Genomic DNA, 24,816 nt, shown 5'->3' on the forward strand with positions numbered 1-24,816 from the left:
CAAAGATGGCAAAAGGAGCCTTAAATTGCCTCTTAAATCGCCAGGTTAACAATCGTATAAGGGTAATTAATATACTTGCAACATTTAGACGTGCCTATGCAGCTAACACATGTCGCAAAGTAAAAACCCGTAGCACAAAGATGTTTTCCTTGTAAATGTTAAGTTTCTGTATATGGTTTGTTGCCATGTGCTTTTTCAAGGTTTGTAATTCCTCGTGAATTATATTTTTGTGTCAGTATTACTGTGCTTGCTCTGTTCATGAATTTTTATATACATTTATATAGTAGATTTAAGTTACAACTTACTATTTTCTCTCCCATCCAGCAAGTGGTACCCCCCTCATGCCCAAGCCAGTGGCCTCAGACATCCTCCAGTTGTTATAGAAATATTAAAGTGACAAATTGATGCGCTAAATCATCCAGCTAGTGCATTATTCGGTTCTTGCCAATTGATATTCACAACACTGCGACATCTGTTGCAGAATAGTTGTGAAAATTGGACTTGTTTATGGCGATGATGCCATAGTGTCATATTTTATTGACACCTTTTCCCCGTTCTCTGGGATGTATTAACAGTTTTTATTGTTATATCGGCCTACTGATTTGTAAGATCGCGAGTTTGAATCGAGCTCAAGGCCTAACAATAATTATTTTATCATTATTATTGTTATGATATATTTTTCTTAATTGAAAAAATTTTAAATTAGAATAGAAGAAAAAAAAAATTTAGACAACTGCCAAAGCTCGTTGTATAGATCCATTTCGGGAACTGCTAAATTCCTTTATCGGCAACGTTTAGGCGCCGCTGCTATAAGCAATCAGCTATCACAGCGGTTGTTAATTTGCCTTCATTATTTCTACTTCTATTCGGTTTTTGCCAATTGATATTCACAAAACTGCGACATCTGCTGCAGAGTAGTTGTGAAAATTAGACTTGTTTATTGCGATGATGCCATGGTGTCATATTTTATTGACGCTTTTTCCCCGTTCTCTGGGATGTATTAACAATTTTTGTTGTTATATCGGCCCACTGATTTGTAAGATCGCGAGTTTGAATCGAGCTCAAGGCCTAACAATAATTATTTTATCATTATTATTGTTATGATATATTTTTTCTTAATTGAAAAAATTTTAAATTATAATAGAAGAAAAGAAAAAATTTAGGCAACTGCCAAAGCTCGTTGTATAAATCCATTTCGGGAACTGCCAAATTCCTTTATCGGCAACGTTTAAGCGCCGCTGCTATAAGCATTCAGCTGTCACAGCGGGTTGTTTATTTGCCTTCATTATATCTACATACTTCTCTTCGGTTCTTTTTTTTTTTTTTGGTTTTGGTAATTGAATCTTTCATTTCCAAAGATGGCAAGAGGACCCTTAAAGTGCCTCTTAAATCGCCAGGTTAACAAACGTATAAGGGTAATTAATATACTTGCAACATTTAGACGTGCCTATGCAGCTAACACATGTCGCAAAGTAAAAACCCGTAGCACAAAGACGTTTTCCTTGTAAAGCTTATGTTTTTCTATATGGTTTGTTTCCATATGCTTTTTCAAGGTTTGTAATTCCTCGTGAATTATATTTTTGTGTCAGTATTACTGTACTTGCTCTGTTCATGAATTTTTATATACATTTATATAGTAGCTTTAAGTTACAACTTACTATTTTCTCTCCCATCCAGCAAGTGGTAGTACCCCCCTCATGCCAAGCCAGTGGCTTCATACATCCTCCAGTTGTTATAGAAATATTAATGTGACAAATTGATGCGCTAAATCATCCATCTAGTGCATTATTCGGTTCTTGCCAATTGATATTAACAACACTGCAACATCTGTTGCAAAATAGTTGTGAAAATTGGACTTGTTTATGGCGATGATGCCATTGTGTCATATTTTATTGACGCTTTTTCCCTGTGCTCTGGGACATATTAACAATTTTTTTGTTATATCAGCCTACTGATTTGTAAGATCGCGAGTTTGAATCGAGCTCAAGGCCTAACCATAATTATTTTATCATTATTAATGTTATGATATATTTTTCTTAATTGAAAAAATTTTAAATTAGAATAGAAGAAAAAAAAAATTCAGACAACTGCCAAAGCTCGTTGTATAGATCCAATTCGGGAACTGCTAAATTCCTTCATCGGCAACGTTTAGGCGCCGCTGCTATAAGCATTCAGCTATCACAGCGGTACTTTATTTGCCTTCAATATTTCTACTTCTATTCGGATCTTGCCAACTGATATTCACAACACTGCGAAATCTGTTGCAGAATAGTTGTGAAAATGGGACTTGTTTATGGCGATGATGCCATAGCGTCATATTTGATTGACACTTTTTCCTCGTGCTCTGGGATGTATTAACAATTTTTGTTGTTATGTCGGCTTACTGATTTATAAGATCGCGATTTTGAATCGAGCTCAAGGCCTAACAGTAATTATTTTATCATTATTATTGTTATGATATATGTTTTCTTAATTGAAAAAAATTTAAATTAGAATAGAAGAAAAGAAAAAGTTTAGACAACTGCCAGAGCTCGTTGTATAGATCCATTTCGGGAACTGCTAAATTCCTTCGTCGGCAACGTTTAGGCGCCGCTGCTATAAGCATTCAGCTAACACAGCGGTTGTTTATTTGCTTTCATTATTTCTACTTCTATTCGGTTCTTGCCAATTGATATTCACAACACTGAGGCATCTGTTGCAGAATAGTTGTGAGAATTGGACTTGTTTATGGCGATGATGGCATAGTTATTTTATTGACACTTTATCCCCGTGCTCTGGGATGTGTTAACAATTTTTGTTGTTATATCGGCCTACTGATTTGCAAGATCGCGAGTTTGAATCGAGCTCAAGGCCTAACAATAATTATTTTATCATTATTATTTGTTATGATATATTTTTTCTTAATTGAAAAATTTTAAATTAGAATAGAAGAAAAGAAAAAATTTAGACAACTGCCAAAACTCGTTGTATAGGTCCATTTCGGGAACTGCTAAATTCCTTCATCGGCAACGTTTAGACGCCGCTGCTATAAGCATTCAGCTATCACAGTGGTTGTTTATTTGCCTTCATTATATCTCCTTCTCTTCGGTTCTTTTTTTATTTTTTTGGTTTTGGGAATTGAATCTTTCAATTCCAAAGATGGCAAGAGGGCCCTTTAAGTACCTCTTAAATCGCCAGGTTAACAATCGTATAAGGGTAATTAATATACTTGCAACATTTAGACGTGCCTATGCAGCTAACACATGTCGCAAAGTAAAAACCCGTAGCACAAAGACGTTTTCCTTGTAAATGTTATGTTTTTCTATATGGTTTGTTTCCATGTGCTTTTTCAAGGTTTGTAATTCCTCGTGAATTATATTTTTGTGTCAGTATTACTGTACTTGCTCTGTTCATGAATTTTTATATACATTTATATAGTAGCTTTAAGTTACAACTTACTATTTCCTCTCCCATCCAGCAAGTGGTACCCCCCTCATGCCCAAGCCAGTGGCCTCATACATCCTCCAGTTGTTATAGAAATATTAATGTGACAAATTGATGCGCTAAATCATCCATCTAGTGCATTATTCGGTTCTTGCCAATTGATATTAACAACACTGCAACATCTGTTGGAAAATTGGACTTGTTTATGGCGATGATGCCATTGTGTCATATTTTATTGACGCTTTTTCCCTGTGCTCTGGGACGTATTAACAATTTTTTTGTTATATCAGCCTACTGATTTGTAAGATCGCGAGTTTGAATCGAGCTCAAGGCCTAACCATAATTATTTTATCATTATTAATGTTATGATATATTTTTCTTAATTGAAAAAATTTTAAATTAGAATAGAAGAAAAAAAAATTTAGACAACTGCCAAACCTCGTTGTATAGATCCATTTCGGGAACTGCTAAATTCCTTCATCGGCAACGTTTAGGCGCCGCTGCTATAAGCATTCAGCTAACACAGCGGTTGTTTATTTGCCTTCATTATTTCTACTTCTATTCGGTTCTTGCCAATTGATATTCACAACACTGCGACATCTGTTGCAGAATAGTTGTGGAAATTGGACTTGTTTATTGCGATGATGCCATAGTGTCATATTTTATTGACACTTTTTCCCCGTGCTCTGGGATGTATTAACAATTTTTGTTGTTATATCGGCCTACCGATTTATAAGATCGCGAGTTTGAATCGAGCTCAATGCCTAACAATAATTATTTTATCATTATTATTGTTATGATATATTTTTTCTTAATTGAAAAAATTTTAAATTAGAATAGAAGAAAAGAAAAAATTTAGACAACTGCCAAAGCTCGTTGTATAGGTCCATTTCGGGAACTGTTAAATTCCTTCATCGGCAACGTTTAAGCGCCGCTGCTATAAGCATTCAGCTATCGCCGCGGTTGTTTATTTGCCTTCATTATTCCTACTTCTATTCGGTTCTTGCCATTGATATTCACAACACTGCGACATCTGTTGCAGAATAGTTGTGGAAATTGGACTTATTTATGGCGATGATGCCATAGTGTCATATTTTATTGACGTTTTTTCCCCGTGCTTTTGTTGTTATATCGGCCTACTGATTTGTAAGATTGTCAGTTTGAATCGAGCTCAAGGTCTAACAATAATTATTTTATCATTACTATTGTTATGATATATTTTTTCTTAATTGAAATAATTTTAAATTAGAATAGAAGAAAAAAAAATTTAGACAACTGCCAAAGCTCGTTGTATAGATCCATTTCGGGAACTGTTAAATTCCTTCATCGGCAACGTTTAAGCGCCGCTGCTATAAGCATTCAGCTATCACAGCGGTTGTTTATTTGCCTTCATTATTTCTACCTCTATTCGGTTTTTGCCAATTGATATTCACAACACTGCGACATCTGTTGCATAGTAGTTGTGAAAATTGGATTTGTTTATGGCGATGATGCCGTAGTGTCATATTTTATTGATACTTTTTCCCCGTGCTCTGGGATGTATTAACAATTTTTGTTTTTATATCGGCCTACTAATTTGTAAGATCGCGAGTTTGAATCGAGCTCAAGGCCTAACAATAATTATTTTATCATTATTATTGTTATGATATATTTTTTCTTAATTGAAAAAATTTTAAATTAGAATAAGAGAAAAGAACAAATTTAGGCAACTGCCAAAGGTCGTTGTATAGATCCATTTCGGGAACTGCTAAATTCCTTTATCGGCAACGTTTAGGCGGCGCTGCTATAACAATTCAGCTATCACAGCGGTTGTTTATTTGCCTTCATTATTTCTACCTCTATTCGGTTCTTGCCAATTGATATTCACAACACTGCGACATCTGTTGCATAGTAGTTGTGAAAATTGGACTTGTTTATGGCGATGATGCCGTAGTGTCATATTTTATTGATACTTTTTCCCCGTGCTCTGGGATGTATTAACAATTTTTGTTTTTATATCGGCCTACTAATTTGTAAGATCGCGAGTTTGAGTCGAGCTCAAGGCCTAACAATAATTATTTTATCATTATTATTGTTATGATATATTTTTTCTTAATTGAAAAAATTTTAAATTAGAATAAGAGAAAAGAACAAATTTAGGCAACTGCCAAAGGTCGTTGTATAGATCCATTTCGGGAACTGCTAAATTCCTTCATCGGCAACTTTTAGGCGCCGCTGCTATAAGCATTCAGCTATCACAGCGGTTGTTTATTTGCCTTCATTATTTCTACTTCTATTCGGTTCTTGCAAATTGGTATTCAAAACACTGCGACGTCTGTTACAGAATAGTTGTGAAAATTGGACTTGTTTATGGCGATGATGCCAAAGTGCCATATTTGATTGACACTTTTTCCCCGTGCTCTGGGAAGGTATTAACAATTTTTGATGTTATGTCGGCCTACTGATTTGTAAGATCGCGAGTTTGAATTGAGCTCAAGGTCTAACAATAATTATTTTATCATTATTATTTTTATGATATATTTTTCTTAATTGAAAAAATTTTAAATTATAATAGAAGAAAAGAAAAAATTTAGACAACTGCCAAAGCTCGTTGTATAGATCCATTTCGGGAACTGCTAAATTCCTTCGTCGGCAACGTTTAGGCGCCGCTGCTATAAGAATTCAGCTATCACAGCGGTTGTTTATTTGCCTTCATTATTTCTACTTCTATTCGGTTCTTGCCAATTGATATTCACAACACTGCGACATCTGTTGCAGAATATTTGTGAAAATTTGACTTGTTTATTGCGATGATGCCATAGTGTCATATTTTATTGACACTTTTTCCCCGTGCTCTGGGATGTATTAACAATTTTTGTTGTTATATTGGGCTGCTGATTTATAAGATCGCGAGTTTGAATCGAGCTCAATGCCTAACAATAATTATTTTATCATTATTATTGTTATGATATATTTTTTCTAAATTGAAAAAATTTTAAATTAGAATAGAAGAAAAGAAAAAAATTAGACAACTGCCAAAGCTCGTTGTGTAGATCCATTTCGGGAACTGCTAAATTCCTTCATCGGCAACGTTTAAGCGCCGCTGCTATAAGCATTCAGCTATCGCCGCGGTTGTTTATTTGCCTTCATTATTCCTACTACGGCCACCGTGGTGTGATGGTAGCGTGCTCCGCCTATCACACCGTATGCCCTGGGTTCAACTCCCGGGCAAGCAACATCAAAATTTTAGAAATAAGGTTTTTCAATTAGAAGAAAATTTTTCTAAGCGGGGTCGCCCCTCGGCAGTGACTGGCAAGCGCTCCGGGTGTATTTCTGCCATGAAAAGCTCTCAGTGAAAACTCATCTGCCTTGCAGATACCGTTCGGAGTCGACATAAAACATGTAGGTCCCGTCCGGCCAATTTGTAGGGAAAATCAAGAGGAGCACGACGCAAATTGGAAGAGAAGCTCGGCCTTAGATCTCTTCGGAGGTTATCGCGCCTTACATTTATTTATTTTTATTATTCCTACTTCTATTCGGTTCTTGCCATTGATATTCACAACACTGCGACATCTGTTGCAGAATAGTTGTGGAAATTGGACTTGTTTATTGCGATGATGCCATAGTGTCATATTTTATTGACACTTTTTCCCCGTGCTCTAGGATGTATTAACAATTTTTGTTTTTATATCGGCCTACTAATTTGTAAGATCGCGAGTTTGAATCGAGCTCAAGGCCTAACAATAATTATTTTATCATTACTATTGTTATGATATATTTTTTCTTAATTGAAAAAATTTTAAATTAGAATAGAAGAAAAGAAAAAATTTAGACAACTGCCAAAGCTCGTTGTATAGATCCATTTCGGGAACTGCTAAATTCCTTCATCGGCAACGTTTAAGCGCCGCTGCTATAAGCATTCAGCTATCGCCGCGGTTGTTTATTTGCCTTCATTATTCCTACTTCTATTCGGTTCTTGCCATTGATATTCACAACACTGCGACATCTGTTGCAGAATAGTTGTGGAAATTGGACTTATTTATGGCGATGATGCCATAGTGTCATATTTTATTCACATTTTTTCCCTGTGCTTTTGTTGTTATATCGGCCTACTGATTTGTAAGATTGTGAGTTTGAATCGAGCTCAAGGCCTAACAATAATTATTTTATCATTACTATTGTTATGCTATATTTTTTCTTAATTGAAAAAATTTTAAATTAGAATAGAAGAAAAGAAAAAATTTAGACAACTGCCAAAGCTCGTTGTATAGATCCATTTCGGGAACTGTTAAATTCCTTCATCGGCAACGTTTAAGCGCCGCTGCTATAATCATTCAGCTATCACAGCGGTTGTTTATTTGCCTTCATTATTTCTACCTCTATTCGGTTTTCGCCAATTGATATTCACAACACTGCGACATCTGTTGCATAGCAGTTGTGAAAATTGGACTTGTTTATGGCGATGATGCCATAGTGTCATATTTTATTGACACTTTTTCCCCGTGCTCTGGGATGTATTAACAATTTTTGTTTTTATATCGGCCTACTAATTTGTAAGATCGCGAGTTTGAATCGAGCTCAAGGCCTAACAATAATTATTTTATCATTACTATTGTTATGATATATTTTTTCTTAATTGAAAAAATTTTAAATTAGAATAAGAAGAAAAGAACAAATTTAGGCAACTGCCAAAGTTCGTTGTATAGATCCATTTCGGGAACTGCTAAATTCCTTTATCGGCAACGTTTAGGCGCCGCTGCTATAAGCATTCAGCTATCACAGCGGTTGTTTATTTGCCTTCATTATTTCTACCTCTATTCGGTTCTTGCCAATTGATATTCACAACACTGCGACATCTGTTGCAGAATAGTTGTGTATCGGCCTACTGATTTGTAAGATCGCGAGTTTGAATCGAGCTATAGGCTTAACAATAACTATTTTATTTTATAGTTATTATTGTTATGATATATTTTTTATTAATTGAAAAAATTTTAAATTAGAATAGAAGAAAAGAAAAAATTTAGACAACTGCCCAAAACTCGTTGTATAGATCCATTTCGGGAGCTGCTAAATTCCTTCATCGGCAACGTTTAAGCGCCGCCGCTATAACGTCGCCCCAGAAAACGAACGGCGAATGTGAAATTTAGCGATTTTCAACTTTTGATGCAGAATAACTAAATTGAGCCTAAGGTTTCAATTTCTTCGATCCATTATTTCATATCTCCTTTAGTTTTCGAGTTATTTAGTATGCAATTTGTCGCATGTTATCAAAAATAACCATTTGGGTATGTTTTTTGTCGTATGTGCTAGGAATATGTCACATACGACAGATTTCTGTAGAAATTCATATTCCATTATTGTTATTAAACATTTGTCGTAAGTGGCGCCAAACTGACCACATACAACATTTGCAGAAAAATTGTAATCAATTGTCGCATTCATACATAGCTTAAGCGGTGTAATGCATGCAATTTCTTCAGTCAGCTGCCCATCGTTGTGCGTTTAAGGTGGAGGAGTTGTTGTTGTTGTTGTAGCGATAAGGTTGCTCCCCGAAGGTTTTGGGGAGTGTTATTGATGTGATGGTCCTTTGCCGGATACAAATCCGGTACGCTCCGGTACCATAGCACCATTAAGGTGCTAGCCCGACCATCTCGGGAACAATTTATCTGGCCACATTAAACCTTCAGGCCATTCCCTCCCTCCCTACGCCCAAGTTCCATGAGGAGCTTGGGGTCGCCAGAGCCTCGTCTGTTAGTGAAAAAGGATTCGCCGCGGATAGGTGAGGTTGACAATTGGGTTTGGAGAAGCTATATATTGCGCTGGCAACCTGAAGGGTTTCGATACACAGCCCCTTGAATCTGGTATTTTAGTCGCCTCTTACGACAGGCATAACTACCGCGGGTATATTGTGATCCCCTAAACCGCTGGGGTTGGAGGAGTCATCGCCTGCGGCAAATTTAGACGATGATCTCTCAGCGTAAGTTAAAATATACGTCTATTATACTTTTAATAATAAAAAATAGTTTATCAAATATTATTTAAATATATTGAAAAATATTTTAGGATGATGGGGGAAATATTGGCGGACTCCACTCACAATGGCGAAACAAGCGACACTTTGTTTGAGTAAGTACTTAAACCATTTTCACATATTAACAGAAATAAGATATAAAATAATATAGTTCCAGTCATTCATCTGAAGAAGAAAATATACGTGCAACCTACAGGTACTTCACGGGCCATCTTGCGATCACTACCCTCTGACTACAGTTCTTGTGAGTTGTTTATAGTTCCTTACTATATAAACAAAAAGTCTTACAACTTTATCAATTCAGCTTTTACTGAGTCTCCAACACCCACTAGAAAACGCCAAAGGAATCCCAGCTTATGGAAGCAGAACATAAGAAAAAATTAAGAGAAAGAGGAAAACCATATACGGACAGGAATGGTATACAGAGATCTGGAAGAAATATGGGCTTGGCTTGCGGCGAGAAGTGCTTTCATCAATGTACCCAACATTTTAATATGCCCGTGCAGAACTTCACACCAAGTATTGGAACTCAACGACGCAGAGGAAAAATGCTATCTTCTTTCATTTGTTAAGCCGTCTGAAGCAAAGCGTCGCCGAAAGTCTTCGGAAAGTTCTTCTACCCTGCGTAAAAGAAGATCTTTCCATTACTATTTTAAAACTAATAACGCAACTTTACAAGTTTGCAAACAGTTTTTTCTCAGAACCATCGGGATATCTGAAAGAAAAGTATACTATTTATTTAATGTTTCTGCCGACGAGAAAGGGGTTGTCCACTCAACACGAAAGAATCATGGTAGACCAAAAACAAGTATTGCTAAAATTGAAGAAGAAAAGGAACACATACTTAGTTTCCCTACTATTGACTCCCATTACTGTCGCTCGTCAATTTCTCGTAAATATTTGGAGAGCTATTTATATGTACAAAAAATGTACTATTTATACAGAGAAAAATATATTGAACAGGTATCTCTGAATATTTACAGAAATACTTTCAATAATTCTTTTAATTAACATTTTATTCCCCTAAAAAAGATCAATGCGATCGTTGCGTTTGGTTCAAAAACAATGAAAAAGCATGTTCCGAAGATAAAACAAAATGAATTTTATAAACATATTGAAAAAAATGTTGTAAAGCCGAAAGAGAAAAGGATCGCCGGAATGTTGATCAATCGCTTGCTATCCTCTGCTACGATCTCGAGAATGTAATCACCTTGGTCAAAATGTTTTGCTTCAAATTTTTATTATAGGCGAAAGTTAAATACGTTCAATTTAACAGGAACGTTAATTAAAACTAACGGAGTTAAAGAAACTTATTGTGCCATATGGTATGAGACTTGCGGGGGAAGAGGCGGAAATGACATAGCAAGCGCATAGATCAAAATCTTGAGTGCTGTAGAAAAGGATCATCCTGAAATCGTGAAGATTATCTTATGGAGTGATTCATGCGTTCCTCAAAATCGCAATCAAATAACGTCAACTGCTCTTCTGTACTTTTAATAAATCTTCTATTATAAGTGTAATACAAAAGTTTTCGTAGCCTGGACATTCCGTAAGAAGTGGATTGCGTGCATAGCACTATTGAAAAAGCTTTGAAAAATTTGGAAATTTCTAGCTCTCTAACTTTATTGCGTATTAAAAAAAAAACGCAAATTATCTGAACACTCATTTGAAAATTCTTCAAATTGTTCCTGAAGACTTTAGAAATTATTCACAAAAAGGTGGGCTCTTAAGTTCCATAGTTCCTTTCTCAAAAGTGAAGTACTTGGAGTACAACAAAAGTAGTTTATGGAACATTGGATATAAAACAAGTCACCAAGAACGTGATGTTATTATTAAATGCACAAAGAAGGATTCTCGGGGACGTTTCACAAATGAAACGTTAAATAATTTGTTTCATCAAGTTGTTCTTGTATTAAGCAAACCAAAATTGGATAAAAATAAAGCGAAGGACTTAAGTCAAATGATACCGTACCTTGAGACTGAGACTGATAAAAAATTTTATAGAGCAATATTGTCAAACGCCTAAAGTGTTTCTTAGAAATACTTACCTTTAAAGTACCTATACAAAAGTACAAAGTATTGAATTCATGAGTATTATTTTTTTATTTTATATGTAAATGTAGAAAATTTTTTGTATGCTATTTAAAAGTATGTAAATATTTCTTTACACTTGTTGAGTTCTCAAAATAAATCAAAAACTATTAATTAAAGTTATGATTCTTATTTGAAAAACGTTGGTGGTGGAAATTTTTTCTACGTTAAGTTAGAAATGTTTGAATTGTACCATCTTCGAAAGCCATTGTTTACAAGAACGTATTTTCACAACAACGAATTTTGTCGTATGTGCTACGTCGAAAACATATTGGTGAGCAAACGTCACATGCGACATATGCATACCGAATGAAAAGTCTTTTATCTCTTAATCTTTTGAAGATATTGAATTTTTGAAAATCGGAAGTCGGAATCAGTCACACTCTCTACAACTCGTGAAAAAATCATAAAAATGTACCGTATAGTTTTTGTATAATTCCTATTTAAACTTCAAAGTCGATTTTCTCGAAACTGTGTTTTGTAACATACGCCGTTCGTTTTCTGAGGCGACGATAAGCATTCAGCTATCACAGCGGTTGTTTATTTGCCTTCATTATTTCTACCTCTATTCGGTGTTTGCCAATTGATATTCACAACACTACGACATTGTTGCATAGTAGTTGTGAAAATTGGACTTGTTTATGGCGATGATGCCATAGTGTCATATTTTATTGACACTTTTTCCCCGTGCTCTGGGATGTATTAACAATTTTTGTTGTTATATCGGTCTACTAATTTGTATGATCGCGAGTTTGAATCGAGCTCAAGGCCTAACAATAATTATTTTATCATTATTATTGTTATGATTTTTTTTCTTAATTGAAAACATTTTAAATTAGAATAGAAGAAAAGAACAAATTTAGACAACTGCCAAAGCTCGTTGTATAGATCCATTTCGGGAACTGCTAAATTCCTTTATCGGCAACGTTTAGGCGGCGCTGCTATAACAATTCAGCTATCACAGCGGTTGTTTATTTGTCTTCATTATTTCTACCTCTATTCGGTTCTTGCCAATTGATATTCACAACACTGCGACATCTGTTGCAGAATAGATGTGAAAATTGGACTTTTTTATGGCGATGATGCCATAGTGTCATATTTGTGGGACACTTTTTCCCCGTGCTCTGGGATGTGTTAACAATTTTTGTTGTTATATCGGCCAACTGATTTATAAGATCGCGAGTTTGAATCGAGCTCAATGCCTATCAATAATTATTTTATCATTATTATTGTTATGATATATTTTTTGTTAATTGAAAAAATTTTAAATTAGAATAGAAGAAAAGAAAAGGTTTACACAACTGCCAAAGCTCGTTGTATAGATCCATTTCGGGAACTGCTAAATTCCTTCATTGACAACGTTTAGGTGCCGCTGCTATAAGCATTCAGCTATCACAGCGGTTGTTTATTTGCCTTCATTATTTCTACTTCTATTCGGTTCTTGCCAATTGGTATTCACAACACTGCGACGTCTGTTACAGAATAGTTGTGAAAATTGGACTTGTTTATGGCGATGATGCCACAGTGTCATATTTGATTGACATTTTTCCCCGTGCTCTGGGATTAGAGATGGCAAGATTAATCGCAAAGATTGAAATAATCGATTAATTTTGACCAATTAATGATTCAATTGTATCGTAGACTTTCTTTCAATTAATTGCTATTTTAATCGATTAATTGACAAAATAATCGTTTTTACACACATGTTTTTATCTGTGCTTGGCAGCATGGTTTCTTTGTTTTTTCTTACATCACTAAGATTCTTGTTCACTAACATTGCGCAAAATGGCTCCTATCAAAAGTAAAGCGTGGGGATATTTTATTAAAGAAAAAAACAACCTGTAAGAAAAAGTTAAAATTTTCAAACGCATCAAACATGTTCCAGCGTTTAAAATTTAAACATGCAGCTGAAGTTGATAAGTTTAAGGTAAGATAAAATAGTTAATTTCCTTCAAAGAATGGATGCGTAATGCATTATTTCATAGCATGATTCCAAAACAAACGAGGTTGACAGTGAAATCATTGATGAAAATAGTGTGGATACTGTGGTCGATATGACAAATGAATGCGAAGGTAGCACAGATGAAATGCCGAGTAATAGCGCCAGTCAGCCAAGTAGCCGGCCAAGTCAGTTGAGTAGCACCGCCGGTCAACCATTAATTTTTAAAGCATTTACCAACATTCAAAGCTATTCCTCCGGAAAAAAAACAAGAAAATTACACATGGAATCATGCACATGATCGTCAAAGATAATTTGCCGTTTACCTTTGTCGAAGGTAGGTTTTGTGTTCATTAATTATTCTATTATTTTATTCTAAGAAATTTAACTTTTATTAAAGGTGCTGGCTTCTTAGACTTTATGAAGCAAAATTTCCCACTTTACAAAGTCCCTCAAGGAACACGATAAAGGCTGAAATTGATAAACTGTGTGAAGAGGAAAAAAAAATATGTGTCATTGCTTTCAAATCTGCATTGTGTAACCCTGACCACTGATATATGGACTAATATAGACATGAAAAGCATGTTGGGAATAACCGTTCATGGGTTGCTTGAAACAAAACCATTTAATGGAACAATTGGTGTGTATGAATTGAGTGAATCCCATACAGCTTCTCATATATCTGAGATTTTGTCCGATGCAATGAAACATTTTTCTATTGAGGAAGATAACGTTAAGGCTGTTGTCACAGACAATGCAAGAAATATTGTCAGTGCAATCTATGAGAAATTCGGAAAAAAGCGTCATATTCCATGTTTCACCCATACGCTGAATTTGGTTTGTTCCAATTCATTAAATATTTCTGCTGTACAAGGCATTATTTTAAAATGCAAAACAATTGTGAAATGGTTCAAACGCAGCGTTAAAGCCAATGACGACATACGAAAGGCGCAAGCTGCCGCTGGCGTACCAGAGGGTAAATTTTTGAAACTTTTACCAGATGTAAATACGCGCTGGATTTCCACGTATTATATGCTAGAGCGTTTCATCAAACGTAGCGCCTACGTCAGCCAAATTTTGTTAAATTACCCGAATTCTCCGCCCATGATAACGTTAAGAGAAAAGGATCAACTAATGGAAATATGTACAATTTTAAGACCTTTAGAGGCCATGACAGTGCAGATAAGTGGCGAACAACATGGAACTCTCAGCCAAATAATACCTCTAGTTCATTGCGGTCATGAACAAATTTCGAAAATTCACCCATGCCAACCAGCAGCACAAAAACTGAAACAAGAAATTTTAAAGCAATTTGATGAAAGATTTGCGACCATAGAACAGTCTTTCATCTTAGCTGCATCCACTATCTTGGATCCAAAATTTAAAAGGGTTAATTTTAAGGATCCGGTGGCTTTGGCGTCGGTATTAAGATACATTCGTGCTGAAATAACCGAAAAAGATGTCAATATGGAAACAGCAAGTGAGTCATCGGTGGAATCAGAACATGATTTTGACTTATGGGCTCCACAAAAAACTCTCGCGCACAAAAAAAAGAGAGCATGTGACGATGTGCAACCTCAAGACGAGCTCACTTTTTATTTAAACTCCTAAGTTTTGCCACTTAAATCGAACGTAGTAGATGCTCTATGAAGGCTCTAAATATTATTGACACTTGATTGGAACATCAGTGCCTGCGGAACGGTTGTTTTCCAAGGCTGGATCCACCGCAACATTAAAAAGAAACCGACTAACAACTAAACGGCTGTCAAAACTATTATTTCTACAAACTTGGCTAAATAAAAAATAAAAGAATTTTTTCAAGTAAATTGTTTTTAATTATTTTAATGCATTGTCGTAGCTTTTTGAAACAGAGGTCTCAATTGTTTTATCATTATATTTTATAAATCGGCAATTAATCGATTATTTCTTATTAATTGCAATTAACCGCAATCAATTATTTTACTTTTGCATTTAATCATATGATTAATTAATCGATTATTTTTATTTTTTTGCCATCTCTATCTGGGATGTATTAACAATTTTTGTTTTTATATCGGGCTGCTGATTTATAAGATCGCGAGTTTGAATCGAGCTCAAGGCGTAACAATAATTATTTTATCATTATTATTGTTATGATATATTTTTTCTTAATTGAAAAAATTTTAAATTAGAATAGAAGAAAAGAACAAATTTAGACAACTGCCTAAGCTCGTTGTATAGATCCATTTCGGGAACTGCTAAATTCCTTTATCGGCAACGTTTAGGCGCCGCTGCTAGAGGCATTCAGCTATCACAGTGGTTGTTTATTTGCCTTCATTATTTCAACTTCTATTCGGTTCTTACCAATTGATATTCACAACACTGCGACATCTGTTGCGGAATAGTTGTGAAAATTGGACTTGTTTATGGCGATGATGTTATAGTGTCATATTTTATTGACACTTTTTCCCCGTGCTGTGGGATGTGTTAACAATTTTTGTTGTTATATCGGCCTACTGATTTATAAGTTCGCGAGTTTGAATCAAGCTCAAGGCCTAACAATCATTACTTTATCATTATTATTGTTATGATATATTTTTTCTTAATTGAAAAAAATTTTAAATTAGAATAGAAGAAAAGAAAAAAATTAGACAACTGCCATAGCTCGTTGTATAGATCCATTTCGGGAACTGCTAAATTCCTTCATCGGCAACGTTTAGGCGCCGCTGCTATAAGCATTCAGATATCACAGCGGTTGTTTATTTGCCTTCATCATTTCTACTTCTATTCGGTTCTTGCCAATTGATATTCACAACACTGCGACATCTGTTGCAGAATAGTTGTGAAAATTGGACTTGTTTATGGCGATGATGCCATAGTGTCATATTTTATTGACACTTTTTCCCCGTGCTCTGGGATGTATTAACAATTTTGTTGTTATATCGGCCTACTGATTTGTAAGATCGCGAGTTTGAATCGAGCTCAAGGCCTAACAATAATTATTTTATCATTATTATTGTTATGATATATTTTTTCTTAATTGAAAAAATTATAAATTAGAATAGAAGAAAAGAAAAAATGTAGACAACGGCCAAAGCTTGTTGTATAGATCCATTTAGGGAGCTGCTAGATTCCTTCATCGGCAATATTTGAGCGCCGCTGCTATAATCATTCAGCTATCACAGCGGTTGTTTATTTTCCCTCATTATTTCTACTTCTATTCGGTTTGCCCAATTGATATTCACAACACTGCGACATCTGTTGCAGAGTAGTTGTGAAAATTGGACTTGTTTATGGGGATGAAGCCATAGTGTCATATTTTATTGACACTTTTTCCACGTGCTCTGGGATGTATTAACAATTTTTGTTGTTATATCGGCCTACTGCTTTGTAAGATCGGGAGTTTGAATCGAGCTCAAGGCCCAACAATAATTATTTTTTCATTATTATTGTTATGATATATTTTTTCTTAATTGAAAAATTTTAAATTAGAATAGAAGAAAAGAAAATATTTAGACAACTGCCAAAGCAAATTGCTCTTCTTTATGGCGATGATGCCATAGTGTCATATTTAATTGACACTTTTTCCCGTGCTCTGGGATGTATTAACAATTTTTGTGGTTATATCGGCCTACTGATTTATAAGATCGCGAATTTGAATCGAGCTCAAGGCCTAACAATAATTATTTTATCATTATTATTGTTATGATATATATTTTCTTAATTGAAAAAATTTTAAATAAATAATTTTCTTGCCGGCTTGAGGTCCAATTTTGTAAATAAAATTTTCAAAAATTGTTGAGTTTTTTCAATATATTTCGGTTATCTACTGTAACCGTCTTCAGGATTAACTATAACAATATAAACAAACATTCATAAAAAACATTATTTACATACATTATTTTACGCGTCTTCACTGCTCAACGCGGAGTTTTGTACTGTCCGTCTGTTTGTTATCACATGTCTGTAGGAGCTCGCGCAATTATCGATGTCCGTCTTGTAGTTAATTCTTATGCTGGTCGGTGTGTTAATTATATGCAGCATTTCCAGTGTAAATCTTTTGTTATAATTGGTTTCTTGTCTTGTTGGAGTATCGTCGTTTTCTCAAAGTCTGGAAAATGGTTCTTCGTTGCACAGTGTGTCATTAATGCTGTTTTTTGGTTAATAGTTTCATGGCAGTATTTAAAATTGGATTTATGTTGCGCTAGTCGAGATTTTAATTTTGCTTTCGTTGTTCCCACATATATGTTATTGCATGATTCTGTTTTGTTTCCATTACAAGGGATTTTATAGACAATATTACTTTTTTCTGTTTTAGAAATTTCGGATTTCGTTTTGTTAAAAATATTTTTCAATGTGTTTATTGGTTTGTGAGCTATCTTCACTTTTTCTCTATTATAGCAATCTGATTTTGCTAGACGCTCTGACAATTTTGGTACATATGCTAGCGATTTGAATATTTTTGTTTTTTCGGATTCACGTTAACTCGTCTGTGATAAACTTCTTTTTATTAAGGTTTTGATAACATTGTCAGGAAAGTCATTACTTTTTAATATTAATTTAATTTCGTCTTTTATTTTCGTGTGGTAAGTGTCGTCTGATATATGTAACATACGTGGTATACAGCCAATTGCTGTATTCATTATCATCGTTTTTGGATGTTTTGAATAAAAAATTGATGATTCGTCCAGTAGATGTTGATTTCTTATACCACTTGAGCTTTAATTGGTTTCCTCATCGAATAATAATTGTGTCGAGATAAGGTAATTTTCCGTCGTCTTCGAGTTCTGTTGTGAATTTTATATTTTTGTCAAATGAATTTAATGCGTCAAGTGTACTTTTTACGTCATTTTCATTTATAATAGCGAATAGGTCGTCCACATATGCATCTTGGTGTTCTAGTAAATTTTGCAGTTGTATTTTCCAATAATTCCTCCATTACGATATCTGCAATCACTGGTGAAGTCGGCGATCCCATCGGTAATCCTTTTAGTTGTGTGTATATTGTTTCTTTAAACTTAAAATATCTGTTTTCTTCTATACAGAATTTTAATACTTCTATAAATAGTTTCTTTGGCATTCTCGTATGTTTTTCTATTATCGCCCATTTTCTTATTATAATGTCAAGTGCTAGCTGTGTGGGTCTACTGGGGAATAGGGAAATTACGTCAAAAGATATAAGTTTTTCATCGTCATAAATATATGAGTTATTTATCTTTTCTTTAAACTCTAGCGAATTTTTAATATTATATATGGAGTTCGTCATGACGTTTTTTAATATGTCGGTAATGTATTTACATAGGTCGTATGCTGGTGATCCAATCCCAGAGCAAATCGGCCGAAGTAGTGTTCCTGCCTTGTGTGTTTTCGGAAGTCCATAAATTCGTGGGGATAGTGCCGTGGTCATGGTTAACTTACTTCTTTCGGCCTTTGAAATCAGGTCCAATTTGAAAAGCTTAACAACTAAGCTATTGTTTTTGCTTTGTAGCCTCGATGTGGGATCCTGTCTTTGTATTCTATAAATTGTCAAGTCATTTAATATATCTTTCATTTTATTTTCATAATCACACACATACATTGCTACTGTTTGGTTTCCCTTGTCCGATGTTTAAATACGAATATTACTATTTTTGCTCAGAAAATCCCCGTCCGCTTCACTGTATCCGATATTGCACGATCTATTGCACTTGGTTTATTTGTTGTTGTGTGATGTTTTATTAGCTGTGAGAATTTAGTTCGCGCTTCTTCTTGTTCTTCCTTTGTTTTAATAGTTTGTATGAGATCCTCACAATCCGCGATATATTGGAATAATGGAAATCTCTCATTTTCTATCCGCAGCGCAAACTTTGGACCTTTTGTTAGCAGAGCTTTTATATCTGGGGGGAATTCAACGTTTGTTTTGTTTACAAACCACTCTTTGCTCTTGTTGTTGTCGACCAGTATGTTATTTTGTTTCCTTCCTAGTTTCTCGTGCTTTTTTTCCTGTTTCTTCTTCAATGTTTTGGTAAGTTGGTTGGCGGCATTTTTTTCTCTCTTCACAAATTCGTCGACATCATGTTCGCTCAGCTTCTTCTTTAGCTTTTTTGGTGTATATTCCATTTTTTCTTGTTGCCTATCACTATCTTGGATCCAAGATTTAAAAGGGATAATTTTAAGGATCCGGTGGCTTTGGCGTCGGTATTAAGATACATTCGTGCTAAAAAGGTGTCAATATGGAAACAGCAAGTGAGTCATCGGTGGAATCAGAACATGATTTTGACTTATGGGCTCCACAAAAAACTCTCGCGCACAAAAAAAAGAGAGCATGTGACGATGTGCAACCTCAAGACGAGCTCACTTTTTATTTAAAGTGTGTAAAAATTATTGCCACTTGATTGGAACATCAGTGCCTGCGGAACGGTTGTTTTCCAAGGCTGGATCCACCGCAACATTAAAAAGAAACCGACTAACAACTAAACGGCTGTCAAAACTATTATTTCTGCAAACTTGGCTAAATAAAAAATAAAAGAATTTTTTCAAGTAAATTGTTTTCAATTATTTTAATGCATTGTCGTAGTTTTTTGAAACAGAGGTCTCAATTGTTTTATCATTATATTTTATAAATCGGCAATTAATCGATTATTTCTTATTAATTGGAATTAATTGCAATCAATTATTTTACTTTTGCATTTAATCACATGATTAATTAATCGATTATGTATTTTTATTTTTTTGCCATCTCTATCTGGGATGTATTAACAATTTTTGTTTTTATATCGGGCTGCTGATTTATAAGATCGCGAGTTTGAATCGAGCTCATTATTATTGTTATGATATATTTTTCTTAATTGAAAAAATTTTAAATTAGAATAGAAGAAAAGAACAAATTTAGACAACTGCCTAAGCTCGTTGTATAGATCAATTTCGGGAACTGCTAAATTCCTTTATCGGCAACGTTTAGGCGCCGCTGCTAGAGGCATTCAGCTATCACAGTGGTTGTTTATTTGCCTTCATTATTTCAACTTCTATTCGGTTCCTACCAATTGATATTCACAACACTGCGACATCTGTTGCGGAGTAGTTGTGAAAATTGGACTTGTTTATGGCGATGATGTTATAGTGTCATATTTGATTAACACTTTTTCCCCGTGCTGTGGGATGTATTAACAATTTTTGTTGTTATATCGGCCTACTGATTTATAAGTTCGCGAGTTTGAATCGAGCTCAAGGCCTAACAATCATTACTTTATCATTATTATTGTTATGATATATTTTTCTTAATTGAAAAAATTTTAAATTAGAATAGAAGAAAAGAAAAAAATTAGACAACTGCCAAAGCTCGTTGTATAGATCCATTTCGGGAACTGCTAAATTCCTTCATCGGCAACGTTTAGGCGCCGCTGCTATAAGCATTCAGACATCACAGCGGTTGTTTATTTGCCTTCATTATTTCTACTTCTATTCGGTTCTTGCCAATTGATATTCACAACACTGCGACATCTGTTGCAGAATAGTTGTGAAAATTGGACTTGTTTATGGCGATGATGCCATAGTGTCATATTTTATTGACACTTTTTCCACGTGCTCTGGGATGTATTAACAATTTTTGTTGTTATATCGGCCTACTGCTTTGTAAGATCGGGAGTTTGAATCGAGCTCAAAGCCTAACAATAATTATTTTTTCATTATTATTATGATATATTTTTTTTAAATTGAAAAATTTTAAATTAGAATAGGAGAAAAGAAAATATTTAGACAACTGCCAAAGCAAATTGGTCTTCTTTATGGCGATGATGCCATAGTGTCATATTTAATTGACACTTTTTCCCCGTGCTCTGGGATGTATTAACAATTTTTGTTGTTATATCGGCCTACTGATTTATAAGATCGCGAGTTTGAATCGAGCTCAAGGCCTAACAATAATTATTTTATCATTATTATTGTTATGATATATATTTTCTTAATTGAAAAAATTTGAAATAAATAATTTTCTTGCCGGCTTGGGGTCCAATTTTGTAAATAAAATTTTCAAAAATTGTTGAGTTTTTTCAATATATTTCGGTTACCTACTGTAACCGTATCCAGGATTAACTATAACAATATAAACAAACATTCATAAAAAACATTATTTACATACATTATTTTACGCGTCTTCACTGCTCAACGCGGAGTTTTGTACTGTCCGTCTGTTTGTTATCAAATGTCTGTAGGAGCTCGCACAATTATCGATGTCCGTCTTGTAGTTCATTCTTATGCTGGTCGGTGTGTTAATTATATGCAGCATTTCCAGTGTAAATCTTTTGTTATAATTGGTTTCTTGTCTTGTTGGAGTATCGTCGTTTTCTCAAAGTCTGGAAAATGGTTCTTCGTTGCACAGTGTGTCATTAATGCTGTTTTTTGGTTAATAGTTTCATGGCAGTATTTAAAATCGGATTTATGTTGCGCTAGTCGAGATTTTAATTTTGCTTTCGTTGTTCCCACATATATGCTATTGCATGATTCTGTTTTGTTTCCATTACATTTGTTTTTTCGAATTCACGTTAACTCGTCTGTGATAAACTTCTTTTTATTAAGGTTTTGATAATATTGTCAGGAAAGTCATTACTTTTTAATATTAATTTAATTTCTTCTTTTATTTCCGTGTGGTAAGTGTCGTCTGATATATGTAACATACGTGGTATACAGCCCACTGCTGTATTCATTATCATCGTTTTTGGATGTTTTGAATAAAAATTGATTATTCGTGCAGTAGATGTTGATTTCTTATACCACTTGAGCTTTAATTGGTTTCCTCGTCGAATAATAATTGTGTCGAGATAAGGTAATTTTCCGTCGTCTTCGAGTTCTGTTGTGAATTTTATATTTTTGTCAAATGAATTTAATGCGTCAAGTGTACTTTTTACGTCATTTTCATTTATAATAGCGAATTGGTCGTCCACATATGCATCTTGGTGTTCTAGTAAATTTTGCAGTTGTATTTTCCAATAATTCCTCCATTACGATATCTGCAATCACTGGTGAAGTCGGCGATCCCATCGGTAATCCTTTTAGTTGTGTGTATATTGTCTCTTTAAACTTAAAATATCTGTTTTCTTCTATACAGAATTGTAATACTTCCATAAATAGTTTCTTTGGCATTCTCGTATGTTTTTCTATTATCGTCCATTTTCTTATTATAATGTCAAGTGCTAGCTGTGTGGGTATACTGGGGAATAGGGAAATTACGTCAAAAGATATAAGTTTTTCATCGTCATAAATATATGAGTTATTTACCTTTTCTTTAAACTCTAGCGAATTTTTAATATGATATATGGAGTTCGTCATGACGTTTTTTAATATGTCGGCAATGTATTTACATAGGTCGTATGCTGGTGATCCAATCCCAAAGCAAGGCCGAAGTAGTGTTCCTGCCTTGTGTTTTTTCGGAAGTCCATAAATTCGTGGGGATAGTGCCGTGGTCATGGTTAACTTACTTCTTTCGGCCTTTGAAATCAGGTCCAATTTGAAAAGCTTAACAACTAAGCTATTGTTTTTGCTTTGTAGCCTCGATGTGGGATCCTGTCTTTGTATTCTATAAATTGTCAAGTCATTTAATATATCTTTCATTTTATTTTCATAATCACACACATACATTGCTACTGTTTGGTTTCCCTTGTCCGATGTTAAAATACGAATATTACTATTTTTGCTCAGAAAATTCCGCGTCCGCTTCACTGTATCCGATATTGCACGATCTATTGCACTTGGTTTATTTGTTGTTGTGTGATGTTTTATTAGCTGTGAGAATTTAGTTCGCGCTTCTTCTTGTTCTTCCTTTGTTTTAATAGTTTGTATGAGATCCTCACCATCCGCGATATATTGGAATAATGGAAATCTCTCATTTTCTATCGGCAGCGCAAACTTTGGACCTTTTGTTAGCAGAGCTTTTATATCTGGGGGAATTCAACGCTTGTTTTTTTACAAACCACTCTTTGCTCTTGTTGTTGTCGACCAGTATGTTATTTTGTTTGCTTCGTAGTTTCTCGTGCTTTTTTTCCTGTTTCTTCTTCAATGTTTTGGTAAGTTGGTTGGCGGCATTTTTTTCTCTCTTCACAAATTCGTCGAAATCATGTTCGCTCAGCTTCTTCTTTAGCTTTTTTGTTGTATATTCCATTTTTTCTTGTTGCCTATCACTGTCTTGGATCCAAGATTTAAAAGGGCTAATTTTAAGGATCCGGTGGCTTTGGCGTCGGTATTAAGATACATTCGTGCTGAAATAACCGAAAAAGATGTCAATATGGAAACAGCAAGTGAGTCATCGGTGGAATCAGAACATGATTTTGACTTATGGGCTCCACAAAAATCTCTCGCGCACAAAAAAAAGAGAGCATGTGACGATGTGCAACCTCAAGACGAGCTCACTTTTTATTTAAACTCCTAAGTTTTGCCACTTAAATCGAACGTAGTAGATGCGTGGGATGACATGAAAACAGTTTATCCCAAGCTCTATGAAGTCTCTAAAAATTATTGCCACTTGATTGGAACATCAGTGCCTGCGGAACGGTTGTTTTCCAAGGCTGGATCCACCGAAACATTAAAAAGAAACCGACTAACAACTAAACGGCTGTCAAAACTATTATTTCTACAAACTTGGCTAAATAATAAATAAAAGAATTTTTTCAAGTAAATTGTTTTCAATTATTTTAATGCATTGTCGTAGCTTTTTGAGACAGAGTTCTCAATTGTTTTATCATTATATTTTATAAATCGGCAATTAATCGATTATTTCTTATTAATTGCAATCAATTATTTTACTTATGCATTTAATCATAAGATTAATTAATCGATTATTTTTATTTTTTTGCCATCTCTATTTGGGATGTATTAACAATTTTTGTTTTTATATCGGGCTGCTGATTTATAAGATCGCGAGTTTGAATCGAGCTCAAGGCCTAACAATAATTATTTTATCATTATTATTGTTATGATATATTTTTTCTTAATTGAAAAAATTTTAAATTAGAATAGAAGAAAAGAACAAATTTAGACAACTGCCATAGATCCATTTCGGGAACTGCTAAATTCCTTTATCGGCAACGTTTAGGCGCCGCTGCTATAAGCATTCAGCTATCACAGTGGTTGTTTATTTGCCTTCATTATTTCAACTTCTATTCGGTTCTTGCCAATTGATATTCACAACACTGCGACATCTGTTGCAAATAGTTGTGAAAATTGGACTTGTTTATGGCGATGATGCATAGTGTCATATTTTATTGACACTTTTTCCACGTGCTCTGGGATGTATTAACAATTTTTGTTGTTATATCGGCCTACTGATTTGTAAGATCGCGAGTTTGCATCGAGCTCAAGGCCTAACAATAATTATTTTATCATTATTATTGTTATGATATATTTT

The sequence above is a fragment of the Eurosta solidaginis genome, chromosome 2 (assembly GCF_040869045.1).
Source record: "Eurosta solidaginis isolate ZX-2024a chromosome 2, ASM4086904v1, whole genome shotgun sequence".
NCBI lineage: Eukaryota > Metazoa > Arthropoda > Insecta > Diptera > Tephritidae > Eurosta > Eurosta solidaginis.